At 35.4% G+C, this 8,571-nt stretch overlaps 1 long non-coding RNA gene across 1 annotated transcript; it reads left to right on the forward strand.

Moving 5' to 3' along the window:
* Positions 1-305: 305 nt before the first annotated feature.
* On the forward strand, positions 306-4,232 carry LOC129921838 (uncharacterized). The gene is made up of 2 exons (XR_008773823.1): positions 306-1,865; positions 3,280-4,232. It is a non-coding gene; the product is annotated as an uncharacterized LOC129921838 (long non-coding RNA).
* Positions 4,233-8,571: the final 4,339 nt, after the last annotated feature.

Raw genomic sequence — 8,571 nt, forward strand, 5'->3', positions numbered from 1 at the left:
ACTATAGTTTGTAATCCATATGTTAATGAGACCACCCCGTGTTTTTTTTTCCTTGCGGATTATGTAGTAGTGTATGTTAAGAGTTAGATATGAAAAGAACAAATTGATCTAGTTGTCAAGTATTTGAACGTAGATATACCTTTACATTAAAATAGTTGCACTGGTCAAATGTTTCTTACAACTCAAGAAATTTCGTTCCTATTTCTTTGCTGAAAGATTTATTCCATTTATGAGATTATAAACTTAAAGATTTTCCGTTATATAACAAGTCAATATAATTTAAAAGAAAATAAAGTTACTGTCAGGGAGAGGTATGGCGAGAATGAATGTTAGTTTGATATTTTGGTATGATTGTTATATCCCCTTGTTATGAATGCTAAGTGTTGCACGTGTTGTGAACTGAGTGATTAAGTCTTCGTTGAATGTGCGAGAGAATGTGTTAGTCAGTAAGGTCTTGCTCCCGGTCCAGGAAGGTTGGACGTTTACTTCCTGGACTGGTATTTATGTATTTATAAGTTGATGGACTGGTGTTTTGTTTATTAATATTTACTTGAGCAATATTGGATATTAAAATATTGATATATTCTTGGAGATTTGGAGTTGGAGTTGATGTGTAGGCTATCTAGTGGTAACTGTTCTTATTTGAGTAATTAAACAAGTATTGTTAAGTGTTATTGAGGATTCATACCCCTAGCGAGCATAGTCAACAAGAACAAGAGACAAGCAGAGCATTGCAGCAGTATATATATATATATAAAAATTAGAACCCTGACATCTGGAGGCTTCGTCCGGGCAGGTATCGTTGTACCTGTTACCTGTATTATTAAACACCAGTGTATTAACCGGTGTACTAATACAGTATTATTCTTGACATCTATCTGAGGGCTAGTCCGGGCAGGTCAGTTATACCTGTTATGTCATTCGTCACGTTGAAGAAGTCGATAAGAAAATAAAGAATAAGCAACACAAGCAAAGAAAAGGATACCGAATTTTTTGAGCTTCGTCTGGTCTGGGACAGTAACTATTGTACATGACATTGTCTACTGAAGTTGGATTCAAGGCAATCTGTAGTATTTGTAACCTACTACTCGTTGACATTTTTGGGCCTCGTTCGGCCAGTATTTGAGAGTCTCTTGACACAAATTGAAGGACTTGACATTGTTTACATTTTTGAGAACACGGAGGAACTATTTTTTTTCGCCATCAACACGTTATTGTTGAAGTCAAGGTCATTGACTAATGTGGACTTGTAGCTACTTCTTGTATACCGGAGGTCATTGCGTCACCCACCATTTAAAGGGACATCACCATTTAATGAGACACTACTAGTACTACTACTACTTACTTACTATTGGATAATGGGATTTAGAGACATCGCCATTTAAAGAGACATCGCCATTTAGATACATCACCATTTAAAGGGACATCACCATTTAAAGAGACACTACTATTACTAGTTTTCACTTACTATTGGATTATTCTGCATGAATGCAATTACTCAAGTAATCGTGATTTATCTACCTTTGCTACATTGATGTTGGATTATTATTGTACTACCTGACTAGATAATCTTTTTTTTTATGCACCCATATTATTACTATTAGTATCATATCAATGTTTGAATAATTTTGTTTTGTATTTGTTTCATTCTCTAAATCTGCTGTGAGTCATAAAGCGTTTACAAGGAGGCCGAACAGCGACCTGACACTCCAGAAGTTCTATATTCTTAAAGCAACACTGTCGTGTGGGAAGAGTTGTCATTTCTTTCCTGGCATCAGACACAGATAAGTTGAGTTTTCTTTTGTCTGTTGTATAGGGCATTCAGGGTCGAGTGTACATTGCCTTTTCAGTAGGGGAGATAAAGGGTGAAATTTTTTTTTTTGTTGATCTCTTTTATAATTTATTGTCTTATGTAAATTGAACGTTACTTGTTAACTTAACCTTTATAAGTTAATTTACGCTTATTCAGTAATATTTCTTATTATTTGTGATTACCATGGACGAGTTTAAACCTAGGTCAATTGAGGTATTAATAGAACAGGCCCACATGTTTGGAATTCAGGGTGATGAATTACGAGAGTTTGTTTTAAACCAACAAAAACTAGATCTAGATAGATTAAAAGATTTAAACCGACAAAAACTAGATCTAGAAAGATTAAATTTAGAATTAGAAAGAAACGCAATAGAAGTGGTAAAGTTGGAAATAGAACTGGACGAGTTTAAACCTAGGTCAATTGATGTATTAATAGAACAGGCCCACATGTTTGGAATTCAGGGTGATGAATTACGAGAGTTTGTTTTAAACCAACAAAAACTAGATCTAGAAAGATTTAAAGATTTTAACCGACAAAAACTAGATCTAGAAAGATCTAAATTAGAATTAGAAAGAAAGGCAATAGAAGTGGTAAAGTTGAAAATGGAACTGGAAGTAAAACTGTCATTACAGGGAGATGTAAACTATAAAATAGAAATTGAAAATGACATATTAACTAATGAGGAACAAAATAACTGTCAGGATATTGATAACAATATAAGTGGAACAGAAGATAATGAAGAAATTGAGAATGTCTTATCTAGTAAGGAACTAAATGATTTTAATTATACTGCTAATGATATTAATGAGATAGAAATTGGAGGAGTAATAGAAAATGTCTTAACTATTGAGGAACTTAATGATATTAATGAGATAGAAATTGGAGAAGTAATAGAAAATGTCTTAACTACTGAGGAACTTAATGATATTAATGAGATAGAAATTGGAGAAGTAATAGAAAATGTCATAACTACTGAGGAACTTATTGATAAGGAACTTATTGATTGTCAGTTTATTGACAATAATATTATTCATGTTCTGAGACCATTTCACAGAGTACACAAACCATTTAAGAGATTAAACCTAACAAAAGGAGTTTATGAAGTTGTTGGTACTGGTAAAGTAAAACCAGACCCCAATAGGCTACAAATGTTTTTGTACCTAAAAATCCCCAGAAGACGAAAAAAAAGTCTTAAAGAAGTTTGTCAAGTTGTTGGTGGGGGTAAAGTTAAACCAGACCCCAATAGGCTACAAATGTTTTTGTACCTAAAACTTCCAAGAAAAAGAAAAAAATCTTGACGTAGTGTTTCCCCTCTCCCAGTTGCTGAGAAGGGGAATGTCCACGAGGGTCGCCTGAATTCCCGAGTGCGACTTGGCAATAGAGAAAATTCAGCATTGTCTGTCTTCATGTATTTTAATTATTTTTTTGTACCAAATCTTAATAGTTATTGTGTTTATCTAAACAGTACATCCGAAATAGCTTGCTGTGTGTTGCACCAAGTAGATGGCTTCCTTCCGGTTAAGTGCAGAGAGCTGATACATGGAGAGTAGCATTACTTCATTAGTAGCGTGAGTGTCCAACGCCTAGACAGATACCTCTGATACCCAGGAGGATGCACAATTCAGTTTGACCACAGACCATTGTCTACTAGCAGATACACTGTCAAGACTTATCATATTTGTATTAGTTATAATTGGTAAAATTATTTTTTTTCCCAATACAATGTGAAACGTGCCTTTAACTATTAGAGATGGTATCTTGTCGTATATTATTGCTATACATAGGAGTTTATCTTTTCTTGTATGTTTGCTGTTTTACATATTAAATATTAACGTGGAAAGGACTAGGCTTGCCGACTTCAAATTGTAATTTAATTCTCCATGCCACTTTTTTTTTTCTCATTTATTCTTTTCTCTCTTTCCCTTTGTTGTAAATAGCTGGACATATTTCTTTTGTTAGGTTTATAAGGGCTATTTCACTTTCATGTACATTATATACATTTGTGTGTAGATATATATGTTTATATATATATGTATATAAGTATGTGTATGACACAGTGTGTGTATGTATGTATATTTATGTATATATTTGAATGACTGTTATCTAATAACAGTCATATCGTGAGAGGGGGGATGTCAGGGAGAGGTATGGCGAGAATGAATGTTAGTTTGATATGATTGTTATATCCCCTTGTTATGAATGCGAAGTGTTGTACGTGTTGTGAACTGAGTGATGAAGTCTTCGTTGAATGTGCGAGAGAATGTGTTAAGTCAGTAAGGTCTTGCTCCCGGTCCAGGAAGGTTGGACGTTTACTTCCTGGACTGGTGTTTATGTATTTATAAGTTGATGGACTGGTGTTTTGTTTATTAATATTTACTTGAGCAATATTGGATATTAAAATATTGATATATTCTTGGAGATTTGGAGTTGGAGTTGATGTGTAGGCTATCTAGTGGTAACTGTTCTTATTTGAGTAATTAAACAAGTATTGTTAAGTGTTATTGAGGATTCATACCCCTAGCGAGCATAGTCAACAAGAACAAGAGACAAGCAGAGCATTGCAGCAGTATATATATATATATATAATTATAGAACCCTGACCCTTCTTTTCTAAAGGTTTTACATCAAGGCAAAAAAAAAAGACATATTTATTAAGACATCTTTTTTTTTTTTAATTCTATTATGGAGAAAGATTTCTACAATGTCGAATGATTAGCTAAGTCTAGATCAACCTTCCCCCCCCAATGGCGTAGCTAGGGTGGAGGAAGGGGGGTCCAAATTCGAAATCCCCCCAGCCCCATATGAGACTTTTTTTCTTTCGACAGCGTCCCCCAAAGCCTAAATCTAAATCTGTGGGATATCTTTTCTTTTCAAGGAACAAATGTAGTGTATTTAGAGCCTATTGGTTCATATTATAATATTTTTCAAGTTAAAAAGTTATAAATAAGGTTCTTAAAAATTATACATTTTGCGCTTGTCTAAACATTCGAATATCCAAAGAGCGTTTAACCCTCGTTCTGTTGTAGTCTTATTCTGACCAAAAAAACAGGCCTACTACAGGAGATCTCGCTTAACAGGAAAATAATAGTACGATAAATACGCCTAATAAAGATATACTTACGCTACCTGTGCCTTGATTGTCAGTCACTCTTCGGTGTCAGCTCTTTCCCCTTAAGTTACTTTAGTTTACTTAATTTGAACTACTTTTTGGTAGGATGAATAATGAACTTTAGATTCAGGAGAATGCGTGAAAAATGAACGAAAACGATTGGCGTCGGGGCCCCGCTTATAACCCCGCTGGGGGAGCTTACATCGATTTCCCAGACCCCTATCTGTTAAGATGTGGGCCACCAACGCCGAAAGTTAAGGAAAAACTTCTCTTATTATTGAACACTATGTTATTATTTGGTATATAATATATATAATGTGCGTTAATAAATAGAGTTAGGGTTTATTGGGCGTTAGGGTTAAGGTTTGGAATAGCACTCTCCTCTGGTTCTGGTTCGCTAGTGCCCCTAGTAAAACCCACTAGTCAGAACTTCAAACCCCACCCCTTTTCCAAGAAAAAAAAAGTTTCCCTTTTAGGCTATAGGGAAGATGATGTAAAGATCATCTTAACGAGGGTGTCATGTGGCCAGTAGAACGACCAACAGCCTTTACTTTTCCCCAACTAATGTCAGGTACCCATTAGAGCTGGGTGAACTCAGAGGAGCCCAAAGATCCTGAAATTAAAAATCCCAGTCTTTGCAGGATTCGAACTCGGGACCCCCGGTTCGGAAGCCAAGCGCTTTACCGCTCAGCCACCGCGCTTCCCTCCTTTTTCAAGAGGGCTAGGATAATTAGAGCCAGCACTCGCAAAGTAGACAAAGACATCATCAAAATATATTGTTTCGACCAGCTCCTCTCGACGGTTAGCGATGGCTAGTCAGAAAAACACTCCTGTCCCATTGAAGCTCTCAATTAAGTTATAATAAATTATAGTTGATATTTTATATAGTGTTTTGATACCCATTTAGGCTCCTCCTACACTCCGACGCCACTGTCTTTGATAAACCATAACGTCTATGTATAGCCTTCTGGACGAAACTCTCTATTCTATGTCCTACAGTTCTGCTTGCCAAACTCGTCCCAATTACCCGTTCCCATTAGAGATGTATAGGGGTAAAAAGTAACACGGTGTTATTTTATAGAGCAATAAAATTTATCATTGACAAACCGGGTTCAATGAATGTTAGATTTTATCTTTAAGGAAATGGTTTATGACCCATCTTCACCATGTGGGTCATGTCTTTTTTCTTTATAGTGGCTAAAATTGTCAACAAGAAAATCATTTAAAATACTTTTTGTTAAAGACAATACCTCCTCTATACAGCTTATAGAGCGATGGATTTTCTCTTAAACATTAATGAAATGTTAGATGAACTCTTTCTCTCCCGATCAACGATACGATCGTTGATTTGACCCAATCAAATTAACTTAATTTGGGTGTTTGTACACTTTAATTCGTTTTATATAAAAAGGGCATGCAATCATCTATTCCAATTAAAACATTTTCAGATTAAAAGAGAACCATTATTGAAGTTTAACCCTAACATGCTAGTGAAATACAAATGAGAAAAATGAATACTTCCTTCTGAACATAAAAAATAATTACGGAGAGATAGAGTTAATAAACAATGGTACATTTTTTAAGCTCACCCCCATCTACTTTCTCCACAAGAGAGAATCCTGGTTAAGCTAAAATATAGCTCTAGTACACTTTATAATAAAGGGAGGCGCGGTGGTTGAGCGGTAAAGCGTTTGGCTTCCGAATTGAGGTCTGGGGTTCGAATCCTGGTGAAGAATGGGATTTTTAATTTCTGTATCTGAGTCCACCCAGCTCTAATGGCTACCTGACATTTGTTGTGGAAAAGGAAAGGCGGTTGGTCGTTGTGCTGGCCACATGACACCCTCGTTAACCACAAAAAAGGAAATAACTTTCAGTGGATGATGAGGAGACATTCGACAACGAACTAAATGATTTTTATTCTCGTTTCGACAAAGAAGATTTTGTTGACCTACAAAAAGAAATTTTCAACACTCTGACCAAAGAAAAACAAGAACCTTACGTCAATTTTGTAACTGAAGATGAGGCTTATTATTTAAAAGAGTAAACGTAACAAAAGCTTCTGGACCAGATAAAATTAGTGGCAAGCTGATCAAGCTATGCGCGGAACAAATCTCTTTCATCTTCTCTCACATCTTTAACCACTCGTTGCAAACGTGCGTAACTCCACACATCTGGAAAACTTCAGAGATCGTACCAGTGCCAAAGAAACCAAAAATAGATTGCTTAAATGATTTCCTCCCAGTAGCACCTATAGTTATGAAATGTTTGAAAAATATATGCTTAAATAACTTGTATCAAAAGTCAAGAACAGCCTAGACCCTCGCCAATTTGTAAATAAAGCAGCTAGGGGAAATAAGGATGTAATTTTATTGCTTTTAGACCAGCTTTATAAGCATCTTCAATCTCGATACACCCAAAACTTATGCACGAGTGCTCTTTGTAGATTTCTCCTCGGCTTTCAATACCATACAGCCATATCTAATGATAAACAAACTGAGTAACGTAAATGTCAGCCCTTACTTACAAGCATGGGTTCTAAACTTTTTAACCCAAACGTCCCAAAATGTTAAAGTCAACAACACCAAATCGTCAACTCGAGTACTATGTACAGGTGCTCCACAAGGTTGTGTACTTTCTCCTGTACTGTATACTCTTTACGTTAATGACATAAGAACCATCTAAGACTCAGTTAAACTCATTAAATTCGCTGATGATACTGCCATAGTCGGGTCTTACTTCAGGAGACGAAACTCAGTATCGAAGCACGATAGAAGAGTTTACAAACTGGTGTACTGACAACTTTCTAGAACTGATTGTCACAAAAACTAAAGAACTAAAGAACTTTAATAGATTTCAGAAAAAAAACAACAGATGATACACGAACTCCAGATAAAGACTACATTGATACAACAAGTGAAGTCATATATATATCTAGGCGTCATCATTGATAACAAGCTCTAATGGGAAGACCACCTTGGAACTTTGGCAAAGAAAACAGCCCAGCGACTATTTTTTCCTATACAAACTCAACTGCTTTAAACTAAATAAGAAGATCTTAGATACATTTTACAGCGCGGCTATGCAAAATCTGCTAACATACGGAATAACTTGTTGGCAAGGCAACGCTTCATCTAAACTGTTGCGCCGCCTAGAAAACATTATAAAAAGGGCATCAAAAATCACACGCACAACATTATCATATTTAAATGAGCTTTATGAACAAAAATGTTTAAGAAAAATTTGAAAAAACGGTCATCTCGCGAACCGCTGGATATCCACAGACCTCAGTTTGAGAACTGGCTTAGCACACTTCCTATTTTTCTCTGCACCCGATACACCAAAAAGATTACTATTTATAGTTGACCACTGCAGATGAAAAATCTCCTACAAATTACAGGTGCGCCTAAGAAAATCTAAATAACTTGTATATAAACATTCTTTAACATAGAACAAAACTTTACATAAAAATGCTGCAAGATGGGCTTCTTTCCCATGAGTGCACTTATAATTCGTATATGGTCATTGAATAAATATTTCCTTAATGATTTAAAACTTTATAGCCAATGTATGTAAAAAGGTTTACATATTTAAACATTAATATTTAGTCCAATAAGTACGTTTTGTAAGTACGCAATAAGTGGCTTTTAT

The sequence above is a fragment of the Biomphalaria glabrata genome, chromosome 11 (genome assembly GCF_947242115.1).
Source record: "Biomphalaria glabrata chromosome 11, xgBioGlab47.1, whole genome shotgun sequence".
NCBI lineage: Eukaryota > Metazoa > Mollusca > Gastropoda > Planorbidae > Biomphalaria > Biomphalaria glabrata.